This window comes from Aotus nancymaae, unplaced genomic scaffold, assembly GCF_030222135.1.
Source record: "Aotus nancymaae isolate 86718 unplaced genomic scaffold, 86718_ANA_hifiasm-v0.15.2.pri h1tg000010l, whole genome shotgun sequence".
NCBI classification, from domain to species: Eukaryota; Metazoa; Chordata; class Mammalia; order Primates; family Aotidae; genus Aotus; species Aotus nancymaae.
The window spans coordinates 70583210-70605984 of record NW_026988421.1 but is presented as its reverse complement, the minus strand read 5'-3'; the positions used below and the strand labels follow the sequence as shown (position 1 = coordinate 70605984).

Genomic DNA, 22775 nt, shown 5'->3' with positions numbered 1-22775 from the left:
TACCAGAAAACACCAAGCACCCCAGGCTCAGCTGCTGGGAATCCCTCCCCTTCCTGGGATTGTTTCCCCACCTGTAAAATGGGGCAGCTAAACTCAGTGACAGCAAGTTCTGTCCTGGGTCCCCACTTTCATTCTAACTGAGCCTTCAGACACAGCAGTAGGGTCATTCAGAAGGGAGGTGAGGGAAAGAAGGAGGCAGGATGAGGGAGAGGTGGGGTTGTCCCTGGCTGCAGAAGCCTTAAAAGCTGGTAAAAGGCTTAATCCTGCATAATGATTTACAAAGTGACAAGTAAAATAGATTTACCGTGACAGCTTGAAAGGAGAGCCACAGAAATAAAATTACACTCGGGCGCATCCTGTCTCTCTACAACCTGTCCCCTCCCTTCCGAAAGCCAGGAGCTTGTAAGGGCACACATGGACATGTGCAGGGGTAAAAAGGGAGCAGGTGGCCTGGGGGGTGGGGGGTGGGGGAGTGAGAGAGGGAGAAGGACAGAGGAAGGCTGTCCCGGCTGTGGCCAGCGGAGTCTTGCTCATGCCCGTGGAGGTGGTGATCTCGGCAGTCCTCCAAACAGACACACCCTCCCTGGGAGTTCACCTTCAGGGAGCACGCAGCAGGCACCCCAAATGCCCCCTGCACCCAGAACCCCCAATTTCTACCGGATTCCTCTGATCCAACACAGCAGTCCCAGTGCCCCTGAGGTTTTTCAGGGTTCAGGGAGAGGGGTTCAATGCGTCCGCTGGAAGGAGGCAAGGACTCCAACTGCACCAGACCAAAACCAAACGAGAGTGAACGGGAGAAGGCACAACACACCCTGAGCTGAGTTCATTTCGGAGAAGGAAAGTGAGCGGGGCAGATGGGTAGCACCCGCATTGTCGATGCCACCCTTCCACAATCTGTGTCTGCACAAGTGCCAAGGGCTACTTTTTCCTTCACTGACGTGGGGCCCGCAAGGTTCCATCTGGGTGGGGAGAAGGATCTGATGTGCAGAGGCTTCGGCTGCGAACCACAGAGAGTTCTCCTCCGTGGCAATGAACCCCACCAGCGGCTTCGGGCTCTGAGGCTATCTGTCCACCTCCCCAAGTGTGGCACTGGCCCAGGCACCTGCTCAGAGCTGTCCTGTCAGAAGGGCAGGAGTGGCCACCGGATACTCACTGGTACCAACAGCCATGGACTGGAAAAGAAAAATCAAGTTGTGGCCTCGCGCAGGGAGTAGAAGACCCGATATCCTGCGCAGCTGTGGAGGCTGAACACCTTCAGCCTGAAGCTGGCTGAACAGCTCCAGCTTCCTCCTCTGCAAAATGGGATAACACCAGCAACTTCAGAGGGGTGCTGCTGCGACAGTCTCCACACCCTAAAGTACCAAGCCTGGTGCAGGTGTCCCCAAGGATGTGAACTTTGCCTGGGAGGAGCGAGGACTGAAATGTATTTGCAGTGGGGATGGCTAAATGGAAGCTCTGGTCTCAGACCTGGCTTAGGAAACGCACCTGCTCATAGCCCACCCACCTTCCCCAGGTCCCAGGGAGCAGCCAGCATTGCAGCAGAGAAAGGACTGCAGAGACAGAACAGCAGTCCTGGCCCAGGGACCCCCAAGCCTCCTGCAGCCTCTGCTCAAAGCCTGGAGGGGTCGAGTCCCTGCGAAGGTTGGTGGAGGTTCCCATGTGTGACTCTCTGTCACCCTCTCACTGGCAACTCACGGCTCAACAAAATGGTGGCCTGCACCTTTAACCAACAGAACCCAGGGCCGTGCCTAGGCAGGCCTGCACACCCGTGTTTACCCAGCACCATGGCAAGCTGGAGCCCATTTGCCCGAAGACTTGCCTGGTGCACGGGCTGCGTGTACGAGGCCCCAGCCCCTGGCCCTGCCCGGGGAGTTTTGCCCAAGAAGCCCTGTGGCCTGGCCCAGCGTGCTGTTGCCGAGCCAATTCTCCCAGGAAGCCAAGCCTGGGCAGTGGCAATGCAGGCACAGCAAGCTCACAGGTATCCTCAGACCCCGGTAGCTTTGGGAAGGGGAGGGAAGGGGAGGGGAGGGGAGAGAAGAGGAGGGGAGGAGAGGTGCTCCTGGGAGCCTGGCATGGCCCAGCCATCTCTCTGGCTGTAGCTGGGAGGGGTAAGGGCAAAAGAAGGGGCCAGGGGTCAGACCATGCACACAGTCCACACCACAAAACCGACCAGCTCTGTGTAAAGGGTAGCCATCATTTATTGTTCACCTTGCAGGGAGCGCATTGCAATGTTTGCTAGATCCAAGCTGGTGCTGCTGAGTGCCGGGAGTCAGAGCCTGGCTCTGGCTGGGGCATTCTAAAGGTAGCTGCGATCCTGCCAAGCAAGGGCTGCAACACTGGTCAGGAAGCAGCGCCTGGGGAACTGGGGCAAGGGGAGGACCAATCCACTTCACCTGGCTGGTGCGCAAGTGCAAGCTGAGGCCTGGGCAGAGTGCGCAGGATGCCTAGGAGTTCTCCAGGCAGACAGAGCAGAGAGGAACACGACGTGCAAGACACACCCAAGTGAAAGTTCATCTGCAGCCAGAGAATGAAGTGCACTGAGTGTCAGATCGTAGGTAGTAGAGAGGCACTAAGGAGTTTTAAGCAGAGTGGAAGAGGCGATAGATCTGGAGTGCCTTTTATTCAGGTTCACACTAGTAGCCAAGTGGAGGGACGATGGAAAAGGGGAAGCTGCTCCCTTGGGACGTACAGAGGAGAGGCTGCTTCAGAAACATGCAGAAGGTGGAGTCCAAAGACATCAGTTCCCTGACTACATACTCCCACAAGCCATGATCTGAGCAGGGCAAGGGGACACGGAAACCCAATGTCATGGGGTACAGTTTGGGTGAGGGGTCAAAATGACTTCCCAATTTCAGCCAGGATGATTCGACAATGTCAGCCCACTCCTAATCCATGGTTGCTATATGAGAATTAGAACCAGGCTCCCCTTTCTCAAAACACTTTACCACCACCTGCCAGAAAATCGCCTAATTACACCACTTGCCAGAAAATCATCTAATACACACATAATGTGAGGGGACTAAAATGTGAGTACCCCCCCCAAGTTGTGCAGTGCGCAACCTGCACTACCACGCACAGCTGTCCTAGTAGACACAATGCCATTGAACAAGCAACGGGAAGGTGGAGGGTTAGAGACCTGGGGTTAAGGCAGGTAGGAAAGGCAGATAAAATCTAATCTAACACACTAAGAAGTTAAAAACACTTAACAAAACACAGAACAACCAAAGCAGTGTTTACTAACCCTCCCTGCCTTTTTGGCATGAGAAATTCAAATAAAAAGAGAGGTGGAATTATTTGCTGTATGGAATCCGAAAGAGAAAAAATAGTCGCACAGACCAGGTAAATAAAGGAAATGCAAAAATGCACGTCAGAAAGCACTGGTTTTAAAAGGAAGAGGTTGGCCAAAGGTATAGAAAACCTTTGGCCACGGAGCTTCCAAAAAGATTATCTTAAAAAAAAAAAAAAGAATCCCACCAGCTTAGGCAACAAAGCAAGACCCCCATCTTTACAAAAAAAAAATTTTTTTTAATTAGCCAGGAATGATGGCTTCTGCCGGTAGTCCCAGCTACTCAGGAGGCAGAGATGGGGGGATCGCTTGAGCCACGAGTTCAAGATTGCAGTAAGCCATGATCACACCACTGTACTCCAGCCTGGGTGACAGACTGAGACCTGGTTTCTAAAAAATAAAATAAAGTAATAAAAATTAAAAAGGGCCAGGGGCAGTTGCTCACGCCTATAATCCCAGCACTTTGGGAGGCCGAGGTGGGTGGATCACGAGGTCAGAAGTTCAAGACCAGCCTGGCCAAGATGATGAACCCTCGTCTCCACTAAAAACACAAAAATTAACTGGGCATGGTGGTGGGTGCCTGTAATCCCAGCTAATCAGGAGGCTGAGGCAGGAGAACACTTGAACCCAGAAGGCGGAGGTTGCAGTGAGCCGAGATCGCGCCATTGCACTCCAGCCTGGGCGACAGAGACTCCATCTCAAAAACAAAAAAGATTCTATATGCTGAACAAGCAAACATAACTGTGTAAAATCTGAGAAAACTGGGCTTTCTGGCCAACTGAACTATCTACATACCTGAAGGATTTCACTCTGTCATTCAAGAAGTCATCAGGCTTTACTGGGCACCTTCTCTGCTCCGCGTCTTGTCTGGGGATAGAGGAATAAGACCCAGCTGGTACCGGGGGAAGGTGAAGGTTGAGGGCTGGGTGAGCCCGGAGGAGAATACCTGAGAGGCCCCTGGGAGGAGGTAATGACAAAACCAAAGTTTGCCGGGTGAGGAGGGGCAGGGAGACACATTCTGCCACTGTCCACAGGATGAAGTGCAAAGCCCTGTCAACCATGGCAAGGCCCTTTTTTAACAGAAGTGAGAATTTTGTAAGTTGAGGTAAGACCACATCTTGGGGGTGTGGTGTAGGAAGCCTCGCCTATCCTGGAGGTAAAAATGCCCCAACAGGCTCCAAAGGAGAGTCCCAGCTAGAAGGGGCCTCAATGGACTGAGGGCAGAGAGACAAGGGCTTGTCAGAGCCAGGAAGGGCTTGTCAGAGGGGTGGCAGAGATGGGCAGTGGGTATCCTCCCCTTACCTGGGCCCTTCCAATGCCCAATGTTGCCCTAAGGGTTTTGTCCAACTCCAACCCTAGAAAGCCAGGGAGCAGTGGCAGGCGGGAAAGGCACACTGTGACGGCTACTCAGGTCCCTGGCCACTGGGCCCAGCTCAGAAACAGAGGGAGAGGCACTTCTCATCCCAGAATAAGAGTCTCATTCTGAAAAGCTCTGGGCTTTTGTTTCCTGCAAAAGAGGTTCTTGGCCGGGCGCAGTGGCTCACGCCTGTAATCCCAACACTATGGGAGGCCGAGGCAGGTGGATCACAAGGTCAAGAGGTCGAGACCATCCTGGCCAACATGGCGAAACCCCACCTCAACTAAAAATACAAAAATTAGCTGGGCGTGCTGGCGTATGCCTGTAATCGCAGCTACTAAGGAGGCTGAGGCAGGAGAATCGCTTGAACCCGGGAGGGGGAGGTTTCGGTGAGCCGAGATGGCGCCAGTGCACTCCAGCCTGGGCAACGGGAGCGAAAACTCCATCTCAAAAAAAAAAAAAAGAGGTTCTCAGGGTCATCTCTTGGGCAGAAGCCTGTTGCCTGCTGCTGATAATCCTAATAAGTGTGTTTACCGGGCTCTGGAAATCACGAGCTGCCTTCCTCTGCCTCCCCTCCTGGTATCCCTGGGAGGCAAGCACCCTCTGCCCATTTTTTGGATGAGCAGGCAGACTCAGGGAGCCACGCAGAGCCTCTCATCCCAGGTCACTCTTTCTGGGTGTGCTGAGGCCCAGATGGCACCTGAGTGCCAGGCAGGAGTCAGGGTGGGGTGTGAGGCAGGCTGAGGCCTCCGCCGACTCTGACCAATGGCACGTGCAAATGGCAGGTGGGAACTCAACCGCAGGCCTGGCGTCGTGCCGGGCATGTTGGTCCCTTGACCCCCACCCCCAGCTTGAGGAGGCTATATCTGAGCTCTGGTGGAACGAGCCCCCAGAACCAGGTGCTGCAGGGCCGTGGAGGAGGGTGCCAGCCGCCAGGCTGCGGTTTTGTGCTTGGCTAACTCTTAGCTTCTGAGCAATGAAGTGGGGAGAGAAGAGACACAATGAGAACACACTGCCCACCCACTCAGCCCAGCTACCACAGGCAGCAGGCAGCCTCTAGGGCCACCCTAGGACCTGTGGTCCTCAGGGCACAGGCCGGGGTCTACTTGGCGAGGCAACAGAATGCAGAGCGGCCAGCATCTGGCAGAGCCAAGTGCCCCTGGCAAGCACTAGCTCCCGCCACCTTCAAGGTGAAGAAAGGAGACCCGGGGGCCCATGCAGGTTCAGGCCAGAGTGAGCCGGCCTGGATTCTCCCTACCAACCCACCCTCCGGCTGCCTCACTCCCCCACTCCCGCCCCACCACCCTGGAAAGCAGGACTTCCCTCTTTGTGCCTCTGCAAGTCACAAGAATCCCAGTTCAATCATCAACAGCCAGCCCAGCCGCTGACCCTGAGATTCTGGAGTTGGTTGACTCAGGCAGGTATGTTCTTGAAGGACAGAGGTCAACAAAATTGGGAAACTGAGGCTCAAAGAGGGCAAAAGTTCTGCCTGTGGTCATACAGCAGGACTGGAGGCACAGGGATACAGAATGTTAGAGCAGAGGGCCAAACAATCCCAATGCCCTCATCTTACTGATGGGGTAAACTGAGGCTCAGGGGTGGGAAAGAGCCTGCCCAAAGTGACTTTAAATTAATAAGAACCTCAGGGTGGCCATCTTGGGTTGATCCCGTGTGGCCAAGATAGAGCTGCCCTCTTTGACCCCAACCTCAAGTTCAGGAAGTTGCAACACTTCCTTGTTTCCATAGTAACCAACTACTGCTCCAGGAATACACTGAAATGTTTTTGTTCCCTCCTCTGTGCCGGCCCTGGGCCAGGCTGTGAGGACACAGAACAGAAAGAGGGAGCATGAAGGAAGGCAGAGACCCAGCCCCATACAGTTGATCCCTTGCAATAGAGTGTGGGAGGGAAAGAAGGGAGTAGAATTTTCAGTGGAGAAGAAATCCTCAGCGTCTGAGAGTGTCAAGGGAGAGAGTTCAGAGATGGCAGCTTTTGAGCTGGGCTCTTAAGGATGGGTAGGAGTTCACCAGACTGGAGAGTGGAGGTGGAGGAACTGGCATATGCAAAAGCCTTGAGATAGAGGACGACTAAACATGCCGGGAAACTATGGTGCACAGAGTGGAGGATATGAACATGCAGGGGGTGAATGCACAGGAATCAGCCGGAGAAGAGGAGAGAGACCAAATGCAGAATGTCAGAATTCCAAGGGTAGACGAGGGTATCAGGAACACCCACTACACCTCTATTTTTCCGATTGTTAAATGGGCACCTGTGACAGAGTGTCTGCAGCACAGGAGGTGACAAGCAGAAAAGGAGAAGCATTCAGACACCCAGGACACAGAGATTTGAGCCAGTTCTCTAGCCCCAACCCCTCAGCCTGCTTCATGGAAGTGGACAGGCATTCCCAATAGGCTCCTGGCCACAGCTTCAGTCGATCTTCTGTGTGCGTGCGTGCGTGCGTGCGTGCGTGTGATGGAGTCTTGCTCTGTCACCTAGGCTGGAGTGCAGTGGCGCGATCTTGGCTCACTGCAACCTCTGCCTCCCGGATTCAAGAGATTCTCCTGCCTCCGCCTCCCGACTTGCTGGGACTACAGGCACGCGCCACCATGCTTGGCTAATTTTTGTATTGTTAGTAGAGACGCATTTTCACCATGTTGGCCAGGATGGTCTCAGTCTCTTGACCTTGTGATCTGTCTACCTCGGCCTCCCAGAGTGTTGGGATTACAGGCATGTGCCATAGCGCCCAACCAGCCTCGGTCAATCTTTAAAACACATTCAGGATCTGACCTTGTCTCATTACCTCCACTGAACACTGGTCCAAGCCACCAGCATCCTTTCCTGGGTTCCTATAAACGCTGCCCAGATGGTCTCCTTGTGGCCACCCTTGTCCCTTCAGTCTATTCTCAGCTCACCAGCCAGAGATCTTAGAGAACACATCTAATAGCCTCAGTCCTTTACTTACAACCTTTCAGTGGCTTCCAAATCTGAGCATGAAGTCAGAAGCCCTTCCTGAGCTTGATAAGGCTCTCTGTCCCTTATCACCTGGTCCCTGATCACCCTGTTGACTTCCTCCGTGCTCCCTCCTTTCCTCACTCCATCTAGCCACACTGGCTTCCCTGCTTTTCTTAGAGCAGGCCAAGCATGCATCTGCCGCAGGGTCTTTGCACATGCGATTCCCACTGCCTGGAAGGCTCTTCTCCCAAGTGTTCACGGAGTTCACTCCCCTGTCTCCCTGAGGTATCTGCTCAAATGCAGCCTCTTTAGAGAAGCCTTCCCTGCCCACCCCATCTAAGAAAGCTCCATCACCCATTCATCTCCCTATATCCACCTTATCCTGGTTTATTTTTCTTCAAAGCACTTATTATAACTCAGCATGACATCATGTATTAAGTTGTTGACCTGCTGACTGTCTGTCTCACCTACTAGAATGTAAGCAGGGCCCCCGTCAAGTTCCCCAGTGTATCCCCAGGGTCTGGAAGGGTGCTTGGCACATAGTAGGTACTTGATAAACTTGACGAAGGAATGCCTTAGTCCACCTTCTTTGAGGAGCTGGGTGAGGGGAGGCACAAAAGGACCCCAGACTCTGCCCTCCCCAGGGGCAGAGCGCTGGGGGCTCAAGCCCAGCCAGGAAACCTTGTCCTCAGGCTGGCACGAGGCCCTACCAGCAGGACCCTCCCAGAGCCCAGGCTCCCCAGATCTGGAAGGACGCAGGGTCTGGCAGAAGCCTGGAGGAGCCCTAAGGAAAAGCAGCAGTTGCTACTCTGCCCATTGTCCCCCATCGTCCTTCACTCCACACAAAGCCTGGGCAGGCCAAGGACAGCCTCGGGGACAGAGGGTGGAAGCAGACAGAGGCCAAGCCAGCGAGGCTGGGAGGACACGGGATCCTGCCTCCAACTCTGAGGCTGGATTCCTTACCTTTCTGGCCTCCATGCTCTAATCTGGGAAATGGGATGAGAAGGGGATTACATAAACTGGCTGCCCAGGTCCCCACTGCTCCCATAGTCTGGGCATCTTTGGGTCTTCAGGGCCCTGGAAGGGGTCATGGCAGGCTGGATCTCAGACCACAAATTCAAGCCATGGTCCAGGCCACGGGAACATCCTGTGGCCAGATGAGCCAAAAAGCTGGGTGAGGGGTCTCAGGTGGGCTCCTGAGGACACTGTTGCCACCCAAGGCAGAATGCAAGGCAGCCTCATATGAGCCAGGAAGCGAGAGAAAGTGCCCTGCTATAGGGCAGCGGCCCCCAGCGGGCCCCAGGCTGGAGGAGCCAGCTGTCTCACCGAGACCACAGGGACGCCTGCCTGCCCCCAGGCCCAGCGTTTTTGGTGGGCACAGCTGGAGCCAGAAGGCCCAGCTGCTCTGCAAGATGGGGAAGGTGAGTCCCAGGCCAGGCCGGCGCCACTGCCACAGCCATGGAGGCACCTCTCCCATGCCTCACTTCAGCAAAGGGTTTCTGTGGAATAACAGGAGGGGCTGGGCACTGGATAGATGATGGGGACACCTGGATTTTAGCTCCAGCTCTGCCAGGGACTTGTCATGTGACCTTGTCCCCTCTGGGGTTCGACTCGGCATCTAAATGAGAAGGTTGGCCCTGGATGGTCTCCAAGGCCTTTCTGTGCTGCCATTACCATCACTGCACATGGTAATGAAACATTACACTCCCCGATACAGTGACACTGGACAGCATGCAAGGCGCTGGCCCTCCCCTTGGACTCGTGCGACGGCCACCAGTGATACTGTCAGGATGAGGCCAGAAGTTCTGCACAGAACCCAGGTCTCAGGGGCCTGCAGACACACAGGCAAGATGCGCCTAAGCGGCAGGGGGCAGGGCCAGGCAGAGGGGAGCTCAGTGAGGAGCCCGGTGGTGGCCGGCAGGGGAGGAAACACTACTCACAGCCCCTGGCTACCTCCGGCAAGGGGGCTCCGGCTGCAGTGGCAGGCGAGCATGCTGGGAGAGGCTGGGAAGACAGACTGCCTTCTCAGCCTCCTGGAATGTATGACCCTGCTTGACAAGCAGAAGCCAGACCACTTTCTTCCCCTAGGGCCCCAGTGAGCCACTGTTGTGGCCTCCCCAGCCTACTGCCATGCCTTACGACCTGGGCTAGGCTGTTTCCAGGTCAGGCCTGAGGTCTCCAAGCTGCCCAGGCTCTTACCAGAAGCAGAGATAATAAGGCCCAGGGGATATAAGAAGGCCACCTCCTCCAGGAAGCCCACTCTGCCTACTCCAGCCTTAGACTCAGCCTAGAGAGAAGTCTCTGAGGAGGATACAATCTCTGAGGTAGAAAATAGAAGAGACTTCCTGAGAACTGAATTCACCACATTCTGCAAGGTCCTGAGAAGAGAACTAGGGGAGAAATTCTTCCATGCTCCATACAATGTGGAACTTTCTAGACAGAGGGAGATGCTGGGGAGGCAGGGAGCAGCCTGTCCATGGAGGCATGCAAGTTCACCTGGGAAGGTGTTCTGTGGGGATGCTGCAGATGGGGTATAAGTCATCTGTGCAACAGGCATCAGATGAGGTGGTCGCCAAGGTCCCTAGTGGTCTTGGGAATCAAAGGTGCCAGGAATACCAGAAATAGGAGCATCCAGAGCCTTCGGGTGGAGCAGAGCTGCCCAGGCCCCTCTGGTAAGCTGGCTAGGAGGGAGACCATCCAGAAGGCAGAAGGCCCCGAGACTTCTGAGGCCCATGAGGATTCCAACCCCCATGCAGATCCACTCCTTCTGCCTGAAGGGGTCAGTCCTGCAGATGAAGCACAGGCAGAAATGCAGGTGTCAACCCAGGAGGGGTGGGAGGAATCAGAAGGCCATCCTTTTACAGGAGACAAACTGACGCCAAACACCAAACAAGAAATCACACCTGGGGCCGGGCACAGTGGCTCATGCCTGTAATCCCAGCACTTTGGGAGGTCAAGACAGGTGGATCACCTGAGGTCAGGAGTTTGAGACCAGCCTGGCCAACATGGCAAAACCCTGTCTCTACTAAAAATACAAAAATTAGCCTGGTGTGGTGGCGCGTGCCTGTAATCCCAGCTACTCAGGAGGTTCAGGCAGGAGAATTGCTTGAATCCAGGAGCCGGAGGCTGCAGTGAGCCGAGATTGCGTCACTGAACTTCCAGCCTGGGTGACAAAGCGAGACTTGGTCTCAAAAAAAAAAAAAAAAAAAAAGTCACGTCCAAGCTTTCTGCTCTTCTCCCAGGATCTGAGGCTCAGGGAGGTGGTGGGACTCGAGTGTGCCAGCACACAGGGCAGAGAGGCGGATGACCAAGGAATCCCTTCACTTGCTCCCAACCATGACAAAGCCCACTTCTAAGGGTCCCAGGAAGGCAGGGACATGAGGACTGTGAGCAGGGAGGCAGAGTGACTCATGAACAATTACAGAGTGCCCCTGCCCGCATGGGACCCAGCTTGGGCCCACGGCTCTCTGGAAGCCCCAGGCTGCCTCTCCCTACTAACAGCACGACAGCCCCAGCTAAGGGCTCCTAACCAGCTCACACCAGCCAGGCGTTCTGAAGACATCGTGTGCCCTCAACATGTGAGTGCCAGTGCTCCCCACATCCCCCGAAGAGGAACCATGAACCTGGGCGGAACCCACATGATGCAGCCTGAAGAGCTGAAGCTGGCCTCCTGACCCAGAGGAGGCAACTCCTAAACCAGTCCTGCCCAGCCTTCCTAGAAGAGGGACTGGGCGGGGACTTCCTTCACCCCAGTGCCAGCTCTTTCTGGGACACTGAATCCCAACATCCCAGGTAGGTCTCACAGAGGACAAGATGGGATGGCTTCACAGTGAAGTCAGCTGCTGCAGGAGGCCACACCTGCCTGCCACTCACTCATCATCCCCTGGGTCCCCCCGACACCCAGTCCCAGTACCAGACCTTGTGGCCTTGGTCAAGTCCCTTCACATCCCTTGGCCACAGATTCCTTGCCAGGAAAATGTCAAGCTGAATTAGAAGCAGGGGGTGTGAACACAAATGTATTCACACCTACAAAGGTCACATAACTGAGATGGAATGGAAGGAGGATAAGAAAGGCAGCATGACAGTTCCACTCCATTCAAGGACCAGGGGCTGCAGGGCCTTGGATTAAGGCTGTCGTTTTTTGTTTTGTTTTGTCTTATTTGAGACAGAGTCTCACTGCTCTATTGCTGGAGTGCAGTGGTGCGATCTCGGCTCACTGTAACCTCCACTCCTGGGTTCAAGTGATTCTCTTGACAGCCTCCCGAGTAGCTGAGATTGCAGGCACACACCACCACGCCCATCTAACTTCTTGTATTTTTAGTAGAGATGGGATTTCACCATGCTGACCAGGCTGCTCTCAAACTCCTGACCTCGTGATCCAAAGGCCGTAGTTCTGACACTGTTTCCGGGGGTCCACATGGACTTAAGGATCTGAAATAAGGCTTCAGATCACCTCTCCAGGAGAGTGCACATTCGCAAAGCCTTGCCCATAGGTTCTGGGGTTTCACAGCCCCCACAGGTGAAACAAAGCCCTTCTAGTTCTGACAGCCAGCAAACCCTGAAGCCTTCCTCTAGGGACACGGCAGAGGCCCCACCCCTCTGCCCAGCTGGCCTTGCTTTCAGGACTGCCCAACCACAAACAGATTTGTGGTCTCGTAACAAAAAAAGGAAAGACAAGGAGGCCAGCAAAAGTGATAAGACATGTGGAGGCTGGAGGGTCAAAACGAGGTAGAAATGCCAAGGAAGCAGGCTGAGGGGAGGACTCCTGCCTGTGCAGACACTGTCCCCTCCTCCCCTCTGTGAAAGGGTCCCCTGGAAAGGCTGTTCTTCAGCAGCTAAACCACCCGCTGGACAGAGCTGCAATGCTGAGCTGGAAGGGACTGTTTAGGTGGTATTTCCCAAAATGCTCTACTGGTCTTCTCCGTAGTTATTTTGCATTTAAAAATGGTGAGGCTGGGCATGGTGCTCACGCCTGTCATCCCAGCACTATGGTAGGCAGAGGCGGGCGGATCGCTCGAGCCCAGCAGTTCGAGACCAGCCTGGGCAACATGGTGAAACCCCATATGCAAAAAAAGAAAATTAGCCAGGCATGGGGCGCATGCCTGTAGTCCCAGTTACTCAGGAGGCTGAGGTGGGATAATCACCTGAGTCCAGGGGATGGAGGCTGCAGTGAGCTGAGATTGCACCACTGCTCTAAAAAATAAATAAATGAGTAAATAAATAAAAAGGTTGGGGGGTGGTGTCTGTAGGCTGGGGAAAGGCTGGGTGAGGCAAACTATTTACTCGGAGGCATCTCCTCCAGGCAAATAAGTTTGACATTCTAGAGGGCAGGGGTGTTCTGCTGCCCTCCCTTTTGCTTTTGGGGACTGGTGGTCCTGAGAAGCCACTTTGGAAAGTGATGATGTTGATTCAGCTCACGGTCTTCAGATGAGGAAACTGAGGCTCAGAGGGGCAAGTGACTGGCCAGAAGTCCCAGTTATCGTTCACAGCGATTCTACATGATCATGTACAGTTGACAAGCCCAGTCAGTCTCTCTGTGGCCTCCTTCCCTTCACATGGGAAGAGTCCAAAAGGGAGGTACTGTTATGAGCCTCAGTTTACCCCCAAAAAGAAAAAGCTTCTCAGGCAGGAGCCCAGATGCAGTACCTGCCTCTCGAACACCTCTCCAAGGGGAACAGGCTGTCCTCCTGGTAGGTTGAATTAAAATGTACTTGGGTTATGACTGGGGGCCTCTCAGAAAAGACGGGCCAGACCTTTGTGCTACACAAGTGTAGCAAACGGCAGGGCGCTGGAGATCAGGAAGCCTGGGCACCAGCAGGCTGCTTTGTGTGGGCCCCAGGAGCCACATGACCTGGGCAATCGACTTCACACTCTCATCTGTAAATCAGAGGTAAAGTAATAGGAACACTGGCGGTGACAAAGACTAGGGCTACCTTTCCTTGAGCACTTACTACGTGCCAGGAACTTGGCATAGTCCATTTTCTCAACTTATGCGGAAGATAGTATGTTAGTTATTACTACACTGTTAGTTAGCCTGTTTTACAGATGTGGAGACTAAAGTCAGAGAAGTTAAACATTATTTGCCCAAAGTTACTGAGCTCACGAAGAGCGGAGCTGAGAGCCTCACCCAGGCAGTCTGAGAAGGGCATGGAACACATTAGTTGCCCAATAAATGCTGGCTATTGTATTTGTGGCAGACCTTCGGCAAGCTGTTTTAATTAAGGATGTAAACAACGGCCGCACACCAAAGCAAGACATGGGTGGAAAACCCCACCCCTCCTCACCCAGACCACAGAGCCCTCTACTCTCAGTGAGACACCCCGCTGTAGGACCCGCAGTCAATCCCACCATGTCTCTGGGCTTTGGGTTTCCCCACCTGGAAAATAAGAAGGTTGGACAGAGACCCTGTAAGGGCCCTTCCCACCTGCATACACCAGGAAAGGGTTTCAGGACTCTCCCCAGAGGTCTCTGTGCCCTGCCGATCCTCGGCTAGGTCTCTGAATGGTTAGAGCTGTGCCCTGTGCTTCCAGCTGTGGTCAAGGTCCACCAGGGAGTAGGGGTGGGAGTTTGGGTGGGAGCCCTGTGGATAGGGCAAGGTCCAGGCACCTGGCATCTCCTCCCTTGTCCTGAGCCCAGCTGGCTCTTCCTAGTGTGCTCTCACCTGGGCTGACAAAGGTGACTCTCAGCAGGTGACTCCTAGGGCAGAGTGAGAAGGCCACCTCCCTGCTTCCCTACACACATAGGAAGTGCAGGCAGGACCAAGCCAGTTGGCCATTCACTCAGCAAAGGACAAAGGTCAGCTCTTGGAGGGTTGGGTGTGGGGGAGAGGGGAGGTCTGGGAAGCCACTATTCTCTTGGCTTAAACAGATCCTGGCAGATGAGAAATCTTGTACCCTCCCTAGAAGGTATCTGTTTTACACATTTTTGTTGTTGTTTTTTTTTTTTTTTTTTTGGACGGAGTCTTGCTCTGTTGCCCAGGCTGGAGTGCAGTGGTGCAATCTCGTCACGCTGCAACCTTTCCCTCCCAGGTTCAAGCGATTCTCGTCCTTCAGCCTCCTGAGTAGCTGGGATTACAGGTGCGTGCCACAATGCCCGGCTAATTTTTGTATTTTTAATAGAGACACGGTTTCACTGTGTTGGCCAAGCTGGTGTTGAACTCCTGACCTCGTGATCCACCCGCCTCAACCTCCCAAAGTGCAGGGGTTACAGGCATGAGCCATTGTGCCCGGCCCTGTTTTACTTCTCTCAAATTCACAATGCAACCACCCTGTAAAGACACATGCTGCTGGGCAGGGGCTCTAATGCCAGCCCAAGAGTGCTCCATGCTCCCCCGGCTGCAGAGGATCTGGGAGTGCCACTGAAAACTTCCCATCCTTCCTCCTCACTTTGAGCACTCAGAAGTGAACCCCACCCCCACGGTTCAGCTGGGCCTCTCGAGTCAGAGCCGAAGAGCGTTTATTAATGAGCTCAAGAGCGGCTAAGGGGGCTGCACAGGGCCAAGAGCACACACTCAATACATGTTTCATGAGCTAATGGGCTGGCGGAGACGCGGTTCCAGGCCCAGCTCAGTCACCCATCACTGCTGACCTTGGATGAGACCAAATGTTTCTTTCCATGGTTCAGTTTCCTGGGCTAGGAAAGGAAAGGCCAGACCAGGTAACCCAATGGAGTCCTCCCTAATTTCATGCTACAAGCTTAGCGGTTCAAAACCCAGAGCCAGAGAGGTTCAGAGTGGAAGGGGTTTCTAGATCTCTCCCAGAAGCTTCACAGCTAAGAGGACAGCAGCACAGGACCTAAGTGGGAAGCTCCGGGGCACACCATCCCCATCCTCCCTGCCAGCCATCCCCTGGGGATTGGGAAGTCAGAATGGGTTGCGGGGAGAGAGGACAGATCTCCATTTAAGCCAGACACGGAAAACAGAACTGGGGAAGGTACGGTATATGTATTTAACACCTTCACCCATCAAACAGCTTGGCCATTTCCTGATCTGCATTGAATTGGAGGCTCCAGGAGGGCAAGTGTCTGGGCAAGACTGGTGGAGGAGGAGGGAGAGAGCTCTCAGGTCTCAGGGTCCCAGGCCAGGCAGCCTGAGCCCTGGCAGAGGCCCTGGCCAGCAGGGTCAGTGTGTGCATATGTGTGCAGGTGTGCACACAGACAGGGCTAGGGGAGTACAAGACAGGTAACTGCCAACTGGGGAGCAGGCTTGGGGACAAATGGAGCCCCCAAGCCCCTATCTCTAGGGGCAGAAGTCTCTGGAAGGCTCACTAATTCCTGGAAATTCCAGACTTTCCCTGAAGTCCCTAGGGACAAATATCTCGAAGTCAGACCACTAGTCTCTGATGCTCCACCACTACCAGCCATCGAGGTCCTGAGCTAGTCTCTGTCCCTCTGTGAGCCTCAGTTTCCCCATCTGTATAGTGAAAGGTTTGAGCTGGGTGATTTTAAAGGGCTGTGTCTACTCTGACAGTCCACGATGCTGAGATTCTATAGAAAAACACGACACCCACCATCACTCAGGCCCCCACCCTGGAGACCTAAGAAGGCAGTTCCCAGGCCCCCAGCCGGCTGTCTAGGGGTGGGGCTGGGGCTGGGGCAGAGCAGAGTCCCCACACCGTCTGTCCTCAACAGCCTGCCACAGCCGAAACCTTCAAGTGGTTACAATTACAGCCGGGCTAACAGGATTAGGGGAGCATTGAAATCTAAGAAATCTAATTAGCTCAGACACCCCAGCCTCCCCCAGCACAATCCTGCAGTAACTCCGGTGGCTGAGCCTGACAGGCCCGGGGACCTCCCAAGCCACAGTCATTACCTGCACAGGTGTGCCAGGCTGGGCCAAGCTTCCTGGGGAGGTGCCAGCTCAGCCTGCTCGGCTGCTCCCTGGCCTGAACCCCACCAGCTACAGCCTTGTCCTAGCATGGCATTCAGCTGAGTTCCCAAAAACCAGGCCCAGGGGTGCAGGCTGCAAGGGTCAGAAGGAACCCAAGGTCTCCCATGGAGTGGGCGTCCCATATAGCCTGGGGACTGACTCAGCCCAAAGGGGAAGTACAGAAACCATAGCAACCCCAGGAAGTGTACTGGGCCTCACGGGGACTTGAGGGCTGGAAACACCTCTGCCTCCTGCTCCAGGGCCGGAGAAGGGCACGAAGCCCTATGCATAGACCTGTGTGTCCCGGGCAGCCAAGGCAGGATTTGTGGCTCAGAGCAAGCTCTGGCTGTAAGACACTGTGCCAAAAGAAAGGGACACAGCTGCTGGGGGCATGGACCATGTGCTGCCATATGGGAGGGGGAAGACAGGTGAGGCCCATCTGTGACCCTTCCTGGGAATGGCTCCTCCTTCACCTCATTCCCCCAGCCCCCATTTCTGGAGTCTATACTGACTCTGCACCATGTCCCAGCCTGGTTGGAGCGCTCACTCGGTAGACTGGAAAGGAGGCAGCGCAAGGTGTTGCCATCTATAAGGCCTGAGGTTGAGTCTAACCTTGCCACAAGTTGTTGGACCTCTTGAACCTTGGTTTTCTGCTCTGTTAAATGGGGATAATTTCAAGTAGTAACTGGCTTACACTGTTGTTATTGGGGTTAAACAAAGATGGACAAAGCTTCTAAATCCACCAAGAACCATACAAAGGAGAGGGGCTGTGGTTATTACTGTCATCACGCGCCCCGTGGCAGGCAGCCAGCTGGTAGTGGTTAATTATTTATTTGGACCGATCTTCCTTCCGGCACTGGACTGTGGGCTCCTCAGGAACAGGAACTGCCTTCCACCATTCTGGTCTCTCCCTGGACACTATCTTCATCCACAGTCAACACCTGTGGCATCTGTGTGCGGCCCCTGAGCCAACCCCACCCCTCATCATGCACCCCCTTCCTTCTCATACCCTGCTCCAAGGAAAGTGACCAGAGGCAAACCTGGCACACAAGGGCAGATGACAGGGGGATTCCCCCCAGGCAGACTCTTCCCCCCCAACAGGACATTCCCAATAAGCGCTAGAAGCAGCCATTTGAACGTGTCCCCCTACCTAGGGGCCTGCCTAGGCAGCAGTCTTGAACCCATGATCATTCAGGAAAGAACGAGTCTATGGTCTGGAGGGTCCCCAGCATCTTAAACCAGAGTGGGGTCAGGAGGAGTGGATTTGCAGAAGGCATGCAGCAGAACACGCCAACACACACAACTGCCCACTGAAGGCAGAGGCTTCCAGGAGGTAATGAGTACCCTGTCCTGGGGGGCATGCAAGCCAAGGCTGGACAACCAGCTGCCACGTAAGTAGGTCTGGATGAGAGCAGCTTCTGGAAAATGCTTCTAGCACCTCCAATCCAACCCCTCTGTGTCCTACCCATTCTGTACCCAGAGCCTCCCAGGCCTCAAGGGACACATGCCTAGGGGATTCATGCCTACATCTGCCTCATTCTCCCAGCAACCAAGTGGGATGGGACAAGTTCTGCCCTCGGACCCATTTTACAGATCAGGAGACTGAGGCCCACCACAGGAGGGTTACTGGCCCAACACAGATAGAAAGCTACAGCCTCCTGATATCTTGGTCCTCTCCCCCATCTCCTCTGGTAACAGGGACCCACTCAGTCATGATGGGCTCTGGACTCTCCCCAGAGCCTATGGCTAGGACTGCTTTTCTCAGCCTCCCTTCAGACCCTCTCTAACGGTAGGGCCCAACCTCAGAATCCCATGGAGCTTACAGCCAGGAGGGTGGCTGCCTCCCCATCCTGAGAGACTCTTAAGGACAAAGAGCACTTCTCCCCAGGGCATGGGCAGAGGGCACTGTGTCCTGCTAAGAGGTCAGAGCTGTCGCCAGGCAAGGCTGCAGTGGTGTCCTCGGTAATTGTGGCAGCCCTGCCTTTGTTGTCCACACAAAATCTAAGGAGCCTCATAAAGACCAGGCAGCAGCGATAGGAGTCAGGCCAGGGCCCTGGGGAGCAAAGTTATGAATGAAAGTGTAGGGGACCCAGCCACGACCCGCAGGCCCTGCTTCCTGGTCCCATGACCAAGTGCCCACAGAAGCTTCCGGAAATTAACTAGTTGGTACCCAAATTTCTTACAACGCCTCCCCTGAGGCCAGGGTCATGGCCACTCCTTGGACCCTTGGGGTCAGTGGCTTTATATGCAGGTACTCTTGTGACAAAACTCTCAGGATGCAACAGGCCTTAAAATGCTTTCCTTCCTTGATCCCTCCACCCTTCCCCCCATCAGGAAAAAAACAGGAAAAAAAGTGAAGTTTGCAGTTCTTCTCAGTTGGGTCCTCGCCCCTGCAATTTTCTGAAATGAGTCAACCGTGGACACCTGTCCTATGTTGGAGGCATGTCTTTAGGGGCCAGGGATGGAGACAATGTTGTGTTACTGTAGCTAGGGAAGTGAGCGTGTGCGCGTGCGAGTGAGAAACTGTAGTTAAGTCGCCAAACCCCGCAGTTTCTGGACATTTCTTCATTTTGCTCCTGGCTGTGAGAGAAACAAGAACCCTCCTCCCCCCTTTCCTTAGGAGGGAAAAGGGACATTTTGTCCCCACGAAGAAGCCAGCAACTCTTTTCTGCACAGACAAGTCTATTTATTCATAAGACCGGTGATTTCTTATTCCCAACTCTTCTCAGTGAGCCTTACCCAAAATGCCAAATCCACCTCTTGAATCCACTCCCTACTGCTCCCTTCTCCTCCCCCCGCCCCCCACCTCCAGTCACTGCCACCAACTCTCAGAAGTCTAAACTTTTGAGATTTACATGTGAAAACAGCGTTTCAAAACCTCGTGATTTGGGACAAGGAGCCGCTTCTGTCCTTTGGGGGAAAACAAAACCCAACCGAAATCATTAGGCTCAGAAGAAAACACCATCTCCCTCCAAATGCATTCCCTGGGCCCCCAAGTCACACGTGCTCTGTAGCAGATAGGGCTTTCAATGTGTCTTTTGTTTGATGCTGGTGTTTCAACATCCTCGACTTGAAGAGGAAAGGTCAGCCCAAGGCTCGGGGTATTCACAAACCCACCCGGCCTCTGCGCTGGGGCCAGGAGCCGGCGAGTGAGGGGCCAGGAATTTCCCCCACTGTGGACCCCCTCACAAAGCGGCCAGGACAGAGAAGGCTAAGAGCCTGCTCTCTCATCTCAACTTCCCCGATAGCTCAGCAGCAGCTTCACACTCCCGGGACCCTACTAGCGCCAGCGAAGGCAGGCTGGAATTCACCAGCGCCAAGCTGCCCGGCTCTCCAGCCCCAGCGCCTGCCTCTTTATCTACACCTTCAAAAACAATAATAAGCAAACCCAGGCACCTCTGGGAACAGCCTCTGGCCTCCCGCCCTGCCCGGTGTAACCAGCCTGTCCTCACACCCACCAGGGAGGAGGAGTCGGCACTGGTTAACCCTCTGGTCTACCAGGCCCGGTTCCCAGGTTGCAGCAGGGAGACAAACTGTTGCTCAAGAAAATCCTTCAGAAAACCCTTGGCACCAGGAGGCAGCTCGGAGCGGCTCTGCACCCGGCGCGGAGCCAGGGACTTCCACAGGCGGTCGCCCACTGCCCTTTTAAATCACTGGGGCTGGGCCCTACTCTCCCATGCCCTGGGCTGTCCCCCCAGAGGACTCCAAATGTCCGTGACAGAGCAGAGAGGAGGGAAAGGCTGGCCGAGCCGTGCCCTCACCCCGCCAGCCCAGCCGCCAGCTTCTTGGAGGACCTCTGAGAGAACATTTGTTTGGGCTGCCAAGTTAAATCTTCCTCCCTCATGTCAGGGCATTGGAAAAGCAGTCAGGGGAGAGGAGAAGGGGGAGAGCGCGCGGGGGAAGGAGCAGCGGGAGGGAGGGAGGGAGGGAGGCAGGCGGGCAGGCTCAGAGCCCCAGTTACTCGGGCACAGCCAGTCCAGGAAGCTGGCGGCTCCCGGGCAGGCGCGGCGGGAGCTCCGGGAACCGAAGCAGGGACCCAGTCGCCAGGCCTCCCCCGGTCAGGCAAGGGTACCAAGCACCCTTGGCCCACCCGAGAGCGGCTCTCGCTCAGTGACCTGCTGGAGGGGCGAGGTGGGAAGGGAAGGCAGAGGAGGAAAAAGTTTGCTGCAGGTAGAGAGGGGTAGGGCAAGGCGGAGGTGCCGACGGGCTCTCCCCCGGGGAGAGGTGGGGGGCCCCGGCTGGGTGCCCTGGCGCGCTCCCGTCCGCCCGCCCTCCCGCCCGGGTTGTTTACATTCCTGGAGTGTCTTTTAAACCCCGGGCAGAGGCCGGCTCCCGGCCTTCTCCGGCGGCTCCGGGGCAGTCTCCCGTGAAAATCTGCTGGCGCACAATGGCCGGGAAGGCGGCCGCCCCTCGCCCGCGCCCCCACCGCTCCAGGGCGGGGAGCCTGCCCTCCGCACCGCGTCCTCTCCCCGCCCGGCCGGCTTCCTGGACAGATGTCCCCGGCGAGGGGGCGACGCGCGCCCGCTGCCCGCGCCCTAGACGCGGAGGCCGCGCTCCCCACTGTTTTTTTCCCAGCCCAGAAGCCAGGAATGTGAAACAAGCTTCCAGAGCCCGCCTCCCCCACGACCCCGGCTCCAGCCCCGGCCCCCCATCCGCCGCCCCGACCGGCCTCCCACTCCCTCGGGGCCACCGCCGCCGGAGACGAAGAGGAAGAAAGAACACCGGGAAATTACTTTCGTATTTGCAACGCGCGCGCGCGCACACACGCACATCTTCCCCCTGGGCTCCCCTCCTGGCCGGGGCAGCCCCGTCCAGGCGTTGGCCTGAGCACCCCTCGGGCTTCCGAAGCCCTAGTAAAAGCCCTTACACACACCCCTCCGCATTCCTCGTTCGTACTGCGCGCCGCCCTTCCCCGGGCAATTCCCATACAAACAACTTAACCGCGCCCCCACCTACCATTTACAAAAGTGTATGTTTTCCCTGGAAATTCAGACGCACAACTTAACACCACCACCCCTTGCCACCCTGAAATCCGGCGCCTTCCCCAGCGGTTCCTGTACCCACACTGGCGCACAACTTCGCATCTCCCCAGAGGAAGCGAAGGAGACCGAGGCGGTCCTTCCCCGGTCCTTCCCTCCCTCCTCCGATGCCCGGTCCTGCCCGGCCCCCGGGTGTAGAGAGCGAGGGCTGGAGGCGCGCCGGCAGGAGGCGGGCACCGGGTCCGCGCGCGCACGACCACACTTACGCCCCGCACACCCCGACAAACCCGGCCCCCGCGCGCAGCCCAAGCCGGCTCCACACAGCCGGGAGCTCGCCGGCCGCTGGGCCTCCGCCCCCGGCCACCAAGGGGAGCGGAGCGGAGCCCGCGCCGCCAGCCGGTCGCCCCGCTCCGGGGGACCCTTTAAGGGAAAAGCCCCAGCACCCCACGCTTGCGCCCCGAGTCCGCCGGGAGCCGGAGGTAGATGCGGAGCCAGCGGGCGCCTGGCTCTGGCCCCAAACTTACCGGGCGCTGCGAGCGCCGCTGCCGCCGCTGGAGGACGCGCCGCCGCCACCGCCGGGTAGGGCAGGCTCGGGCCGGGAGGAGCGCAGTGAGGGCGCCGAGATCCGCTCGGCTCCGGCTCCTGCTCCGCGCCGGCTGGGGCTGGGGTCACCGCGCTGCGCCGGCGTTGCTCGCTGGTTCGGCCGCCCGATCGCTGCTCGCCCGCCTGCCGCCCGGCGCTCGCTCTCCCCGGCGCCCGCCGCCGCCGCTCGCTTTTTTAATGTCCACAGACAGTGAAAAGGAACTCGGCGTTAGGGGGTGAGTAAGTGAATCAACTCGCCCGGAGCCGAGCAAGTTGAAGTGTCAGATTACATTGGCTATTCTATTTCCAAAGGGCCCCGCGCCGCCGGCCGCCCGCAAAAGCCGGTGCGGAGTCATGCCGGAGCGGAGCGCAGCGCCGCGCCGTGCCGCCGCCGCTAACAGCGCTCGGCTCGACTCTGCTCCGCTCGGCTTGGCTTGCGCTCTGCGCTCTCGCCGCGAGCTCTCTTTCCCCTTTCCTTTCCGCCTCTTCTCTTTCTCTCCCTCGCCTTTCCTTTCCCTGGTATTCCTCGCTTTCTTCCCCGTTCCTCGGTGCTGGCGCTCTCCAAGCTTCTCTCCTCCTGGCTCCTCGTTCCCCGTTACGCTGCCTGTCCACTCATCTCCCTCCTTGTCCTACTCCCTCCGCTACTCCCTAACGCCCCCTGCAGCACCCCCGCCCCCCTGCAGGCCACAGCCCCAGTAAGTTTGGAGAGGGGAAGAAATGTGAGCCTAGGTAGGGACCACCCTGGGGGAGGAAGC

The 22775-nt window shown here is 56.1% G+C and overlaps 1 protein-coding gene across 5 annotated transcripts in view; it reads right to left on the bottom strand.

Annotated features, from left to right (window-relative positions):
- The window catches only part of ZMIZ1 (zinc finger MIZ-type containing 1), a 243323-nt gene extending 221057 nt beyond the window's left edge, over positions 1-22266 (bottom strand). For 2 of the 5 annotated variants that reach the window (XM_012466277.3, XM_021673853.2), the window contains exon 1: positions 21416-21477. The gene's annotated coding sequence lies outside the window, so the exon portion shown is untranslated. Of the gene's footprint in view, positions 1-21415; positions 21479-21962 lie in introns of those variants that run through there. The other 3 variants (XM_012466280.2, XM_012466278.3, XM_012466282.3) reach the window with 3 other exon arrangements.
- Between the last annotated feature and the right edge of the window lie 509 nt (positions 22267-22775).